The sequence below is a fragment of the Pteropus vampyrus genome, unplaced genomic scaffold (genome assembly GCF_000151845.1).
Source record: "Pteropus vampyrus isolate Shadow unplaced genomic scaffold, Pvam_2.0 Scaffold261, whole genome shotgun sequence".
Taxonomy (NCBI): Eukaryota; Metazoa; Chordata; class Mammalia; order Chiroptera; family Pteropodidae; genus Pteropus; species Pteropus vampyrus.
In genome coordinates, this window is record NW_011889042.1 from 579,803 (window position 1) to 596,168 (window position 16,366).

At 34.5% G+C, this 16,366-nt stretch overlaps 1 protein-coding gene and 1 pseudogene across 1 annotated transcript in view; one reads left to right on the forward strand and one right to left on the reverse strand.

Annotated features, from left to right (window-relative positions):
• The window catches only part of BCAS3 (BCAS3, microtubule associated cell migration factor), a 535,625-nt gene that overhangs the window by 253,492 nt on the left and 265,767 nt on the right, over positions 1-16,366 (forward strand). The gene's annotated exons all lie outside the window — the stretch shown is intronic.
• LOC111729413 lies at positions 8,856-8,974 on the reverse strand (annotated as a pseudogene).

A 16,366-nucleotide genomic window follows, 5' to 3' on the forward strand; every position in this document is an offset into this window, starting at 1 on the left:
AACATCACATGAAGGTAAACTATGATGTTAAAGATGTGTGTAATGCAATCAAAAGCAATCTACACCAAGGAAGGAAATAAAATGGAAACAAATAAGCAAAATGATGTAACCCTAAGCATATCAATGTCTTTACATCCTAATAAAAATTCAGATATTGTCAAATAGGATAAAATATAAGCTCCAAGTATATGCTGCTTAAGAGAAACGCACTTTACACCCTGAGTTGCTACATTCATATCTGACTAAAGAGAACACTCGACCCAACGACAGTAGAAAACACATTCTTTTCAAGTACACAGGGAACACTGATCAATATAGACCATCTCCTAGACCATAAAACAAGTCTCAATAATTTTAAAAACTTTCAAGTCATACAAAGCATATTCTTTGACCACAAAGGGATTAAATAAGATATGAATAACAGATCTTTGGAAATCTACAAATATTTAGAAACTAAACAACACACTTTTAAATAATACATGGTTCACAGAAGAAATCAAAAGGGAATTTAAAAATTATTTTGAACTGAATGAAAATAAAAAGAACACATTCATATCTCAAAATACTCTTCAGCAAAAAAAAAAAATTGATTTGTAAATGCATGCAACAAGTTAGATGAATCTCATGGACATTATGCTAAGTGAAAAGAAGCCAACTTCAAATTTTTCATGTGAAATAATCTTAAAAGCACCAAGAGAAAAAAAGATCCTATTTATATAACATTCTCAAAATGACAAAATTATAGAGATTAGCGTCAATCGGGTCTTAGGGACAGAGCAGGAGGGAGGATGTTGAATGTGTGTAAAGGACAAAGTAGATCTTTGGAGTGCAGTTGTGTATCTTGATCGTAGCAGAGGTTACACAGGTTAACCCATGATAAAATTGAATAGAACTATATACAGACATACACACACACATACAACCAGTGCATTAAAAAATAGTATTTGTAAAACTGCTGAAACCGGAATAAGGTCTGTGATTGTTTTGATGGCCATTTCTGGGTTTTGAAAGGTAAAGGGTGTACAAGACTTCTCTGTGCCATTTTGCAACTTCTTAGGAATCTACAATCATTTCAAAATTTAAAAGTTTAGAGAAAAATAGAAAAATCAGTAGATGGTCCTAAATTAGTCTCAAGGGGAAATTTATAGGACTGAATGCCTATGTTATAAAAGAGAAAGTTCTGAAATCAATTACCTCAGCTTTCACGTTTAGAAACTAGAAAAAGCTCAAGAAATAATAAAGGTCAGAGTGGAAGTCAGTGAAATAGAAAACATAAAAACAGTAGAAAAATAGAAATAATATAGAGAAATAGAAAAAATCAATTAAATCATAATGTCGTCTTGTGGTTTTCTTCTGCTTGAGGTTTGTGAGATTCCTGGATTGGTAGATTTATAGTTTTCATCAAATTTAAAAATTTTTTTATGCAATTATTTCTTTAAATATTTTTTTGTCAGTCCCTTTCTCTCCTTTTGTGACATCAATTATATGTATGTTGACCACTTGATACTTTCCATGCTCACTGACTTTTCGTTCATTTTTTAAAATTAATTTTTCCTCTCTGTGTTTGATTTTGTACAGTTTACATTTCTACATATTTAAAAATATTAAGCCTTATATTCTCTGTCTAATCTGCTATTATTAATTTTATTCAACATTTTTCCACTTCAGATTTCATATCTCTAATAAGTTCCATTTGGATCTTTTTTTCTGTCTTTCATTTCTTTTCTTCTCATGTGTGTGTTCGAACATATGGAACATTTATTTTATAATAACCTTTTTTAGAGTCCCTGTATGCTAATTCTTTTCGCCCTGATATTTCTTGGGGTTTTTTTTCTATTGATTGATTTTTCTCCATGGTACGGATTGTGTTTTTGTGCTTCTTTATGTGCCTAATGATTGTTGAAAGGATGCTGGGCATTTTCAATTTCTTGTTGTTGAGCAGTGGATTGTTTTGTATTCCTAAGATGCACTCAAATTAATTGGAATAAATTTGATTATTTTTATGCTTATTTTTAAGCTTTGTTATGGAGGGTTCATAACAGACTTTTCCTCTGGCTAATTTAGTTATTTTAGGAGATATGTAAATCTCATCCTTCTTATGTGGCCAGTAGTAGAAGTGTGTGATCATAATTATTTTTTAAACTTGAAATGCTTAATTAAGTCCAATGAATTATCTTCATCTTACATTATACTAGTCGTGCTGACTTTACTTTTGACTTACTACGCTAACAAATAAGAAACATGTATATGAGTTTCTATAATACACTGTGGTAAGTGCTCTGTTAATAGCATTAGTTAATTAATATATAAATTCAAAGAAGGAAGAAGTTAATTATTAGTGGGGATAATTTCAGTGGGGATGGAGAGAAGTAGCTGAATTTTGGAGAAATTGAAGAGGTTGCATCTATATGATTTGGGACTGTATGTGACTGAAGAAAAGTGAGGAGGAAAGGACGACTGGCTAAGGTAATAGATTATGCTGTTCATTGAAACATTAAGAGAAGAATGTGACCTGGGGTAGGAGAGGGAATTGGTGATGGCCGTTTTGCATCTGTTTTGGTGCATGTAGTATATATCCTGGTAGTAATGTTCAGGTTAAGGTTAAGGTTCTTGTAAATAACCCCAAAACTTCCTTATGTGTATTTAGAGATGTGAGCTTCCTTCTGAGATTTTTTTGGGGGGTGGCATAATATATAATTGGTAATTGATGTAAGCTTTCTATGAAATAATTTTATCCCAGAGAGAATGTAGAGAGAAGAGACAAGTTTCCATTATGATACTTTAGACAGCATGGCATCTAAGAAGACTATTAATAATTCTAAAAGCTCCAACTGGAACCTTACTTTGAAGTATTAGTGTTGCTTTGACAAAAATCTTAGTTTTTATTATACTAACAAGAGCTGAGGTAGTTTTAGTTTCCTTTGGAATAGCTGGGCTGTCTATTGACATACCTACTTTCTAAAAATTTTACTGCTTTATTAATCTCTTGGGCTTCACTAGCACTTTTATTTTAGTCTTAATACTTAATGAAGTAGAGTGTACCTAAAGCTGGTATTAAGATTTGTTGCACATATGAAGCACGAAAATCACAAGTCAGCAGTATAGTTAAGGTTAGATTCTAGAAATCTTGATTCCCAAGTTAATTTTGTGCTGCTGGCTTACCACTACAACCATGAGAATAGAAATTGCAAATATTTTCCCTTGTAATATAAAGTCAAACTTTTGGGGTTAGAATAGAGCCATTTTAGAATATTTTACTATCCTTTTTTACTAGTTTTACAACACAATGGTGATTTATTTGGAACAAACATATTGATACAAAAAGGAAAAAAAATTCTTGGTAGTCTCTGCCATGGTCATTGTCAGTACCCTGGAAAAGCAATTAAATACGCAGCAGTTTTCTGAGCCTCTCTCTTTCGAGTGTCACATTAGATTTAACCTAACATCCTGGATTGCATCGCTGTCGTGGTATGTACCAAGTATGATGGAGGTACTCAACAATATTTCCTTGCATTGTCCATAATAAATATTTGCCCAAGAGTGGGTAGGGTGGAAGGGGAAGAAAGAAATGTTTTTCTCTTGTAGAGGAAGCTTGTAATGTAGGACTTATTTAAAGAGTATTTATAGTCCATTGTTGGCTGTTGGGTGTGTCATACTGCTCTATCCAGGTCCAAATATCTGAGGTAGTTAACAAACCACTTTAGATTGAATTATATTTGATGGTTTCTCTTATTTATATTTAATTTTATCAAGTGACACATGTCCTTCCAAAGAGAAATGATTTTAGTGAAATGAATGGTGTTTTTGTTTAAGAAACTAAAAGCTTGAGACAGATTGACCCTGAATTTTGCCATGTATATGTTGTATAACTTAGGGACGGTTATGAAATTAAACATATTTTCTTCTTCAATGAAAAGATGTCAGATAGTTAAATGAAAGTATGATGAGCAATCTGCAAGCTTTATAAATGATGGATTGAAAAGTTTGGATTAGATTACCCTTTTTCCCTTCTTCTCTTCCTTTGTGTTTATGAGATGTGTGCTTCTTACTGATACTTTGATCTTTACATAGATCTTCACACCTATGGAATAGTCCATTGAGTTTTTCTGTCATTGCTGATTTATTGTTGAGATGTTTCAACATCAGAAGTCCTTTCTGTTACAATATAATGACCTATGCTCCATTTTGAAGTAAATTTTTGCATTTCTGTCATTTTCTTTACTATTTGCTAAAGTATTACTATAATTTTTCTTGGAAAAAAATTTTTACATATCAAATCACCTTCTTGGCATAATTGCTCTTAAAATTAAAATGAAACAAAAGCTCAGTTGTTACAATGGGCTGTTTTGGACTCTTAAATATCTTTCTTACTTTAGCTTACAAAATTGTAAGTGATAGTAGTACTTTAATGTTCCTTTAGATTGTTTTATCACCTGCTTTTTTCCAGGTACAATTGAAAGTATACATTCTTTTCCATTGATACTATTAATATCTATTGCCATTAGTTTGGCAGATAGGACATTGATTCTGATAGATTAAAGAAAGAATGACCTATTGGTCATAAAGCCTCTAGTCCAGGGGTCCCCAACCCCACGGCTATGGACTGGTACCGGTCCATGGCGTGTTAGGAACCAGTCCGCAGAGCAGGAGGTGAGTGGCGGGCCAGCAAGCGAAGCTTCATCTGTATTTGCAGCCACTCCCTAGCACTAGCATCACTGCCTCAGCTCAACCTCAGATCATTAGGCATTAGATTCTCATAGGAGCACCAGTCCCGGGTGCCAAAAAGGGACTTCTCTAGTCCATGAGTACCTCTGGTTCTCATACCATTTACCCTATCAGACCTGAGTTTAAGGTTCTTATATAAAGATACTGATATCCCTGAATGTGCATTTTGTCAGTTGAGTAGTTGGGATGTGGTAAGGAGGGTGTGGGGATATCTGCCCTTTTCACCAAAAATAAGGAGCTAAAACAGAATGATCTGTGTCTGCTTACCTGTGATAATGTAATGGGTTGATATTGGCAGAAGCTTGCGGTTTGATGTGCCATCACTTCTATCAGTAAAGTTAATTGCTAACAAATCACTAAATGGGAATTTAGGGGGACTGCTAGAGCTGTCTGCTATCTCAGTAGTAACAGAAGTTCTGGCGCCATTTCAGGGTCACTATTTGTGTCTGCCTATCAGAGTTAGAATACAGTTGTTTCTCTCAGTTTCAGCCTTCTCTATAGAATTTCTGTCAATTGTTTGACTCCATTAAGTGTGCAGAGGATATAAAAGCCTGAATGACCAATCCACCAGGGGCTACGGATAGACCCTTTCTTTGTCCATACTCAGAGCACTGCATTAGGTCTCATTATCCATTTATAATAAGTGACCTCTACCCTCTAGGTCACTGAAAATTTTTCAGTGTGCTTTTCTGACACATAGGGCACCTTCTCAGCAGACACATGAAACAATGGGACGTCTGGTAGTCTGGAAGACTAATACACATTGCAGGTTTTAAACACACAGCCTTGTGCCAAATCACTCTGGCAATTTTTTTTTCTTTGCTCTTGCATGGTTCATAAATGGGCTTCAGGGAGCCTGATGTCTGGAAGATGAATATAGTGTTCCCTTTTCTCTTCTTTCTTGCTTTTTCTTCTAAGTCAGAAAGATTTTTTGCCTCGTTTTTCAGTTTTGTTTTCTAGAAAGGATTTGCCTTCATCTCTGCATTTGCATTTCCTGATAGAGAAATACTGAAAGATTTGAATATAGTGAATGGAGAGAGCCATCACCTTTGGAAAGTGTTCGCCAAATATGTCCAGAATGGCTCTGGAGGTTATCAGTGACATGTTAAAAACCTGTCTTCTAGTCCTCGGGTCTGCCCAAACTGATAGGAATTAAATCTCCAACTGAAAATTTTTGAAAAGGATTCGACCCTTCTTTGGTTACTATAGTCTATACTTCTTCTGTGAAATAAATTTGGATTACCTATCAGAAATCTCGGCACATCTCGTGATTCTATCTCCAGCTCCCAATGTGTAGATACACACTGGAGAAAACATGGAGATAGCATAGCGAATGAAATGTATTTACAAAGTAAAAAATGTGCCATGTCCAGAGCTCCACACTGTGTAAACTGAAGGCCAGCCTTCCAAGAGTCTTGACTACCAGGAGCTAACTGTGTGGCCTCCGTACGGTAGCTGTGTGAAGTGCTGATAAGAGTCATTTACCTGAAGTACATTGTGATGTGAAAAGTGAAAGATCGAGAGCCACTTCTCTAGCAATTCATATGAAGAAACTTTGAGAGTAGGAGGAAATGTTTAGAACATGCATACATTTTATTAGTGAACCCCTGTTCCTCTCTTAGAAGCTTACTTATTTTGCATTTAGAGTCACATGCATTGGCTTGCTCACTTTATTAAAAATATGTGAGACATAAGAGATTCAGAGAAACCCAGGTTATTATAATGAATTAGTAGCCACACTGTCCAGTAGAACCCAGATGTCTTTATTCCAGAGAAATATTTCTCTCATTCAGTGGTGTGCGTTAGCATGTTCTCAGATACTAAGACACAGAGGTGTTATCTCCGAGGAATGAGTCCCAGCACAGATTTTTCTCTTCAAACCAGTTATAGAAAACCATATAGTTGTCAGAACTCTCTCCATGACAGGAATTAATATATTAACTGGATTATAGCACCATTTGACAAATTGCTTACTAAATACATCAAAATTGATTGGACATTCTGTATTTGAATTGACAAATGGCTGCATTAGGAGAAGGAGGGAAATCCATTAATTATAGCTGCTCTTTACCAAAGGAAATATAATCATATAAATATGGATTTTGTTAGAAGAAAAATCTCTTTAGTGGTGTTGCTTATATGTGTATCTGTACCTCTTTGCTATTAATAGAAGGGTTGCTCTTAGCCACTGTCTTTTAAATAATAATAAAAAAAAAAAAACTTCTGTGTTATATGTTTCAGGTTCTCCTGAGTGCATCATAGTATTTAGGTATTATTTCCGAAAAGTAGAAAATACTAGGGAAACTCTATAGTTAAGCTTTTCTGTAGAATTTTCAGTAGCACCTCTGCTTATCTGTATTGTATTCGCATTCTAATATTATTGAAGGCAAAAGTTTTACTTTCGATGGTGTATAATTTTCTATTACCACTGAATTTCTCCGTTATAGAAAAAAATTTTTTCTCATGATCTTTCTTATTGAAGGTAACCAGTCCAGTGACTGAGGCATAAGGTTGGTGGGTGAATACCATAGATTGTCTCTCTACAGTTTGAATCTGTTCTCTTTATTGATGTCATATGACAGGAGGCTTTTCGCCATGTGATTTTCTGGAACTCGCTGGAGAGACAAAAAACACTGAATTGCCTTCATTGCTTGTATACCGTCAGTTTCTTGCTTTTTCTACTATGCTTTCTTTGTATTTTGTGACCACATGAAGAGCATCAGAACCACCCTTACATGATGTCAAGTCTGGGTCAGAGCTGGGATTTATAAAGAATATTAATTTAAGACTCGTGTTTTTTCCTTCTCTTGGGCACTCTGTTGGACTTCCAAGGCTGTTTTTTAGGTGCCAGTGGTCCTCCCATGATTATGTCGTATGTATCTTTAAATATGAAACCAAACCAATATTTTCTAAAATGAAATCTTCTAATTCCTCAGGGGTATTGTAGAGAATGTGAAGTTGTGTCCCACACAGTCCTTTGTTTTTGTCACCAGATATAAAGCTTCCTTGAATGTCTGTAACTTCCTTGTGTTATGACTTTTGGTCAAAGTAATTTTTCTCTATAGCTTTATATGGTATTTCTGGTTAGGATACATAGATATTTTTTAAGATGAGAAAATGATTATACTAAGGAGACACGGGATACAGAAATCGTGGTGACTTTAAATCAGTGATATAGTTGCTATCTGGGGAGAACATCTCTTGCATACTATATATGAAAATTTTAATTTAAAATACTGAACTTACAAGGTAAAGACATGAATTGAGGCCATTTATTCTTCAGGTTAAGAACACGGTCTTGGAGTTTGCAGTTCTAAATTCTATTTCTGTTATTTGCTAGGTGGATGACTTTGGGCAAGTAAGCCCTCTATACTTTAGTTTACCTGTCTTTAAAATGGGAATTAATAATATTTTTCTTACAGGATTGTTTAGATTAAATGAGATTATTCATCCAAAAAGCTTCATGTACTATCTTGGATAGAACAGAAACTCACTAAAGATAATTGTTGGTTGTAAGTGGCGTTGATAGAAATGGTATCCCTGTTATCCTTTGAGGTCTTTCTGGCCTCTCAGTTGCAAATGCTTTATGACTGAGCAGTAACCAGGTGGCACAGCTAAAGATACTTGGTGGTCAACAACGATAAAGAGAAAACGTGGAGATAGATCATATCTCTTCTGTTCTTAAATGGTTATTTGGACAAGTATGGCTCTATTCTAATGTGTGCATTTTCAAAGCTATGGAAAATAGATTTTACTTTGTATTTCTAATTTATTGATGCAAATTGATATTTTCTGTTAGATTTATTTGTTTTGATCATCATCATTCCCTTAGTAATTTAAAAAGAGAGATTTTTCTTGGTGTCCTCTGCATTCTGAAAAGCTTCACTCTGGAAGTTCTTTTTGATAATTGCCTTAAGACTCTGAAACTTTAACCTAAAAAGGTAAGATTCTCAACCATAGGACTTCTGAAATGCCAGAACATTTGGTTTTCTGAGATTATCATTGGTATCGTTGTTCACTGCTACAGTGAACCTTTCATTTTTTACTTCAAATTCTTCGAGTTTACAATAAACATATATTCATATAATTGATTTAGTGTTTTTCAAAAAAAATTTTTTTTTTCTTTTTTACGTCTACAGCACCCAGTCTTCCTAGGTGGTCTCCCATCCAAGTACTAACCAGGCCCGACCCTGCTTAGCTTCCAAGATCAGATGAGATCAGGCACATTCAAGGCAGCATGGCTGTAGACTCAAAAAATTTTTAGAGAGCAATGAGAGAGAAAGAAAGAATGGAGGGAGAAGAAGAAAGAAAAAGAAAGAAGGCAGGCAAAAAAGGGAAGAAGGAAGATGGACTATTTCAATTTGTGGTAGAGGGTGGAAACTAGATGTTAAACAACGAACCAGAGGTAAATGTATTAACGTGGATGATTCTCACATACACAGTGAATGCTCCACGTATCTCACACCCTAGCTAAGGAAAGAATCGAGGTGACTCTGTCAACCTGCAGACCAAGATGTATTTGCTCACTTTTTTTCCAAACATTCACACAACAGAACTTCTATGGAAATGTTCAGTCATAACACAGAATTTCAGTGAATAGTATAACATTAACAAATCTACCTAATATCCAGCTTCAACAATTAACAACATTCTGCCAGTCTTGTTTCTTCTGTTCCCTTAAAATCAATCTCAATCTCAAAATCTCTCTTCTCTCTCTCTTTCTCCTTCTCTTCCTCCACCCCCCAACCCCTGTCTCCCATATGGCAGATAAAATATTATGAGAAAGCCACCTACTATTGTATCTTTTTACCTGTGGATACTTTAGTATACGTCTAATGGTAAGGAGTTAAAAAAACATAACTGCCATACCATTACATAATACATAGGTGATGCAGTGACAATGACTTGTGACAATAATTCTTTCCAGTAGTTTTACACTGTGGAGCAAAAGAGAGGAGAGCAAGCCTTGCAAAATGTCCTCTTGCATTTGGGAAGAGAGAAAATCCTACAGTAGTTGTGGGCTAATATTATCTGTCTCATTCTTTCCCCTATCCTCTTGGTTCTATGAATTTTCTGATTTATTTAGAGGTAAAATCTTGAAAATTAGTTTTCTTTATGACATGGAACACATCATGGATCCTTAATGATTATTTAGAAAGACTTTAAATTATGTTCTTAAGTATAGGTAGAACATTTTGATGTCTTCCACATCTAAAAGCTTTTAATTCTCCATGCCAAGAGAACTTTGCCTCTTTTGATTAGGCAAGAGAAAATCTGTACTTAATTCTCCCTGCTTTATTATGATCTGGACTTATCTAGTATATAACTAGATAATAAATAAGTGAAGCATGGACGAAGCTGCATTCACTCTGTGCAAAAGAAATTATTTTTGCCATTTTTACATTTAGAAACAACTTCCTCCCCTTTATTTTTGTTTGCCAGACTTTATTTTGGAGGCTGGACTAAGTACATTAGACTCTTTGCTGTCTAACTATGTCATTGTAGATGGGATCAAGAATAAAGTTTACAGTAACTGACCTACTTGTACAAATTGGTACATTGATCACTGAATGTAGTTTAATGATCCAAAACAGTGATTTCTTACCTTCAAGACATCAATTCAGAATTGTTTCTACATATCCTCTACTCATCTTAGTCTCTCATAGAGGACGTTATGTTTTGGCATGTTCTTTGAATTTAGAATGGATAATTGATTATTCCTAAAAGAAATGCATCTAACTTACAAGGTTAGCTGTGAGAGTACAGTTGCCTCTATTAAAGGATTATAGCTCCTATTTCCACATAGAATCAGCACCAAGAGAGCTTCTAGCTTTTAGTAAATAGTCATTTCCTTCAACAGAAACAGACACTACCATGTATACCTGAGCAGTTAGTTGCTAAAAGCTGGCCCTGTATTTGTTATGGATGTGTGTAAATACAGAGATAATGATAAATGGATATATATGGAGTGAGTGAGTGATATTATATATAAGCATTTCAACACTCCTTTTTAAAGAAAATATCAACAAACCTAAGAAAATGTTGGGGAGGCATGTATGACTCAATATGCAGTAAGTTCAACTTTTGTTTATGCATTGGTTTTCATCATTCATTGATATACATTCGATTTCTTTGTTTTTTTATTTGTGGATTGACTGCACTAACCATATCAATTGTAGTGTGCTTATTTCACAACTTTTTATACATATTAATTTTTAGACAGGTACATGACATACACAATTTAAAAAGAGCTAAGGAATATTTAGTGGAAAATAACTCATCCCTGTCCTCAGCCATCCTCACCCCTTCTAGGAGGCAACTATTGTAATTCTACTAGAGCTTTGATAAGAATGGGTTTGTTCTTATTTAGACTTATATGTCTGGGTACATTATATAACCTGTGGCAAGGCAAAATTGTTATCCATAATCTAGAAAGAAGGTATACAGTCATAATATGATCCTTTGAAATAGTAAAGGTGGACTTTTCTAGTTACCCTGCTGTTATTTTAATGTATATATAATGTAGTATGAATCGAGTTGCCATAATACGCATTAAATAGGCATTGTGTACACCTTTCTCTTAATTGAAAGTGTTTTGAAGGGATCGTCGCAGTCTGTTCGGTTCTCAGAAGTATATTGAAACAGTTTGAAATTTTTAGTTGCGTAGCTGATCTTGCTGATAGCATGAAGCCATTGTGTTTTAGTCTTTCTATTTTGTGATATTTAAGGTTATAATAAGGAACAAAACTAAATTGTGAACCCTTCCAACTATCTCCAGGTATAACTTGTCCAGATGCTAACTGTCAAATGACCGTTACGGCAGCAGGAATAACAAATGAAAGCTCCTAAGTTTATGTCTTCTGTGGGAATATTATATGCTACTTTGGGGTAGGGAAAAGGAGATGGAGCAGAGCGGGGAGGAGATGTACCCAGTGTTGTCATTTATCTAGTGAAATCTATTATCTCATAGGCAATGAGGATATGTCATTTTTCTAATTATATATTGCCTGTGACTGTCCTTCTGGGAATGTAGAATAAAAGGAAAGTGAAACCAGAGATGTACAATGACTGACTGTTAGAAAACTTTAATAATTAATTAGAGAACATCTATGGTACCTCAGGGTCAGGGTGCAAGGAAGATCATTGATCGTTTAATATATAACGTAGGTAAAGCTTGTTCCCTTTTATGTGTTGTAACACTTCAACTGTTTTTGCACTTGTACAAGAGATGGCTCCTAATAAGCAGAATAGCCAGTAACATAGCCAGTAGTGCTATGGCTTAACTACTCTATATGAAAGCCAGTGAATGTCTTTACATTTAAATGAAAACATTTATAAATTAGAGAGATAATATCTTTTCTAGACTTCAGTAGACATAGAATCGCTCCTTAATAAGAATAAGAATGCTCCCCATTTCTTAAGGTAGTTAAGTGTGTTATTGTTTATCTAAGAGCCTTCTCCCTTTTTCAAAAATTACTTTTTAAAAGACCAGGGTTTAATTTTTGCCAGTTTGATAGTGTGAGAGCATAACTGTTTAAATTCGCAAGTCTCTGATTACTACTATTTACGTATTTTTTGGCTGCTGTATTTCCTCTTTTGTGAATTGCTTGTTCATTGGGAAATACCTTAGACTATTTTTCTTTTGTATTGTTTTTTGAGCCTTTCTTTTTCAAAGGCAAATTTTAGTTTCTGTATTAAGAAACTACATTCCCAAGCAGGATTTCTTCCTCAGATCCTGAGTGCTTTCTGATCAGAAACAGAGTTTGGTAAAGAGCCCTCTCTTATTGTATGGCTGCTATATAAATGCTGTTTTTAATAAGTACCAAAAATATATTGAAATTTGTCCTTGGATGAGAGTTTATCACTGTTGGCCTTTGGGTGAACTTTGAGCCTGAGCTGTTTCATTCAAGGCAGCATGATGTCATTTAACTCACAAATTTCTCTGTTGCTAGAAAAAGGCAACATGTTCCCCTAAATAACCTAAAGGACTGAATAATGCTGGCACAACATTATTCACCTCTCAGGTCTCCACTAAAGACTTCAGCATGGTAAGAGTTTTATTGTTTGTGGAGGATTGGTGGGGATACGTGGAGAGTAGGGGAAAACAAAAGCTGTGTCTGATCCTAAATCTGAAATATATTGCCCACTCAGCTGCCAATATGACCCAACTCACACTCACTCTTCCAAATAAAAATCTTTAGATCCACCTTTGTTCCTTCGTATTAAAAAAAACTCTGAGTTTTTTTTTTTTCAGAGATCTGTATATTCAGCATATGAACATATTTTAGGGGTTTCAACAGAAGCTAAAACAGAGAGCTCTGTCTCACATAAAAAACTAGATACCATTTGGATCGGCATTTCCCTTCTTATTTGAGAAACAGATTTCCCTGATTTGATAGCATCGAGATTCATTTCAGGGAGTAGAATAGCTTCTTAACATCTCTGAAAGTTGGGAGCGTGGAGTTTGCTAGCGGCAGAACCTGTAGTTCATTAGCTATGTCCTCTGAAGCTTCCAGAGCTCCAGCTAAGAGAATTTATTGCTGGGAGTTTAAGAAATGTAGGGAAGAATAGAATAAGAACTGAACAGAACCAAATGGATTTTCCCTTCCTTGGTTTCATAAATAAGCACTGCCCTGTGTTCAACATTATGCTTTGTATTAGTTTATGTAAAAAAGGATGCTTGTAACCCATATGTGGTTAGTCTTTTAACTTTGATATGCATTATCGAATCTTTTTTTTTTTCATTGCTTGAAAAGCAAATAGTGCTGGGAGCAAATAATTATTATTTTTTTATTCTTTCATCTTAATGGAACACCTAGACCCTATCTATGTATTCTGTCGTACGCTCCATAGTCAGATCTGTTATTTTTCTGAATACCTAAACCATGTTGAATACACCAAGAAAAGTAATTACCTGCCCTAATACAAAGTATATTCAGTATACTAATGATAAAAACTTTTCTTTTGTTTTCTACCTAGAAGACTAGATTCGTTGCAGAGAAACTTAGGTTACTGAGATCTAGCTACTACATTTTGGGTATTTTTGAAAGAATTTGATTCCTTGGAATCGAGGATATACTGTTTTTGTTTTAGAGGAAACACAATGAAATATGTCAACAGGATAAAATTTCTCTAGGACTGGTAAGAACTGATCCTTGAAACCTTGGTTCAAATTTACATATCCTAACTTACAAGTATTAATCTATATTCATTCCATTAACCAGTGTTAAAAAGGAGACTTCAGAGTGTCACATTCGATATCCGTTAGTTTTATGTTTATAATTCTTTAATTTAGCAGTTATTATTTCAGTAGCTTAATACTTTGTAGCTATAGTTTAACAACATCTAAATCAATACTTTTTTAACTTTTTCTCAATAATATATTTTATGTCGGTAATTTGTATAAATTCTATAGCCATTGATCCTTATATTAGGGTACAGAAGACATCTAAAAATACAAAAGCAGAGAACTTGTGCAAACTATTTATGGATTTGAGAAGTTATATTATGGATTGACATTTTCCATTTTGTAAGATTGAGAATTTTGGTATGTAGAATTCAGACTTAGAAGCATTTTCAAAGGACCAATTAATCTTTTTGTTCGTTATTTTACTGTGTTGTTCTTTGACTTGAAAGTTTTTTGTGTTTAGATTAACATGACTAATTTGCGAAGGTCCGCACTGAAGCCGATTTGTTTTTGTTTGCCTATAAACACACACACACACACACACGCACATACACATACACACACACACCCAGACACACACGTATACATGCACCCCCACATATCACTTAAGACAGCAAAATACATAGTGATTTTTTTTTTTTTTAGCTTTTATTTACTCACTAGAAGCCCGATCTGCTTTCCTGAGGACACAATATAAACAAGTCTGTCTTACAGTTACCTCATAATGGTCTGCTCATCCTGCCCTTGCTTGTTGATCTATACTTATCAAATGCCTGTGTGTTGAGGCAGTACTTTGAAGTTGCATTCTCTAAAGCAAATTGACAGTGTATCCTTTTTAGTTAGATGGATAGTCTTGTTTTAAATTATTTTACTAGTAGGGATAAATGTAAAGATAGAACGTGGAGATATTTTTTTTTTCAGAATTCCATATTCTTTCCTTGTCCCAAGTTTATTATATAAGGACAGCTGAGAAATGTAAAACATTCTAAATGTTTTTCTTTAGGTAGAAGATATGCATGTTGTTCCATTAAACTGAGGTTTGCATGATGTGTAACTTTTTCTACAAATAAACTCTCTTAAGTTCTCTTTTTTGCCTCCATTCTAACAAATATGGAAAAATTAATTCGAATCAATTATTACCCCCTCCAAAATTGCATCCAAATTTCATAAGGCTTATATAGTGCAAAGATATGAGATGAGATAGTTGGGGGACATTCTGTCCTTATTGTAACCATTGAGATGTCTCAGTTCCCTACCTGTTCATTGGTTATTGGTTCATATAGGTCTCTGCAGCACTCATCCTTATTTCTATTTCAAAGCCTATAAGTTCTTTGGACCTTGTTCACATTATGCTTGGACACATATGATTATCGTCTAATCCGCAGGGAGCTTGGGGAAGTTGTCACAGACTTGGCTGTGCAGATATAGGTATACCTCTTTCTACTCCTGCACAGTGTGGGATATCTTGCTACTTCCTTGAACTCCGCCCAAGAATAAAGACATGATTTTTCACAGCTGTTCATCAGTAAAATTTCTGGGATTCTGTCAATTCCTACCTTTCCTTGAGGATCCTTCTCTCCCCTCCCCCTTTCTGTTTATGATACTCTTGTTCCAATTTAAGAATATCTTTCCTAATAATTGACTGGTCAGAGATCATGGAAGTTTTGCTCTTAATTATCATACTTGCAATCTCATTTTCTTATCCCACATCAAGATTTTGAATCCTTTTTTCATTATGACCTAGTATGTCATTGCTTTTCCAAGATAGTGAAGATGGAATCTTCTTTCTGCCTAGATTGGGGAAAATTTTAAATGTAAAGAATGTGAGAGAGAGGGAAGGATATTTTTTACATGTTGAAAAATATCCCACCAGACATGTATTTTTATATTGTGATACTTGCAAATGTTTCAAAGCATTCTTAACTAGAAAACTATTTTTATGTAAACATAAGGTATGGAAATGCCTCTTACAATCTCTATTTAGAATTCGATTCAGATTTAATGTTACATAGCTATATATTTGGTATTTTTACCACTTTCTTTGGAAAGCAGAGGGTGGTTGAGAGGAGGAGGAGGAATATTCTCTTTTTTTAACTTTTCACTATGGAAAATTCCAAACATATACAAAATTAGAAAACAATAGTATAATGACTCTCCATGTACCTATCATCCAGCTTCGATAACTCATGACTAATCTTATTTCATCTATAATCCAACTCTTCACCCTATCCCTGCCATTAGATGATTTTTAAGTTTATCTTATTCAAATGATCGATAAATAGGATTCTAACCATTCTGGTGCCATTACTTAGTCCAGAATCCAAAACCCCATCCATTCATTTAAAACTTATATAGTGGTTATTCTGCAACAGGGACCAGCTTAGGCTCAGCATATGTAGAAGGCAACATAAAACTCCTGGAAAAATTCCCATTAGGTACTAGTTAGTTACACAG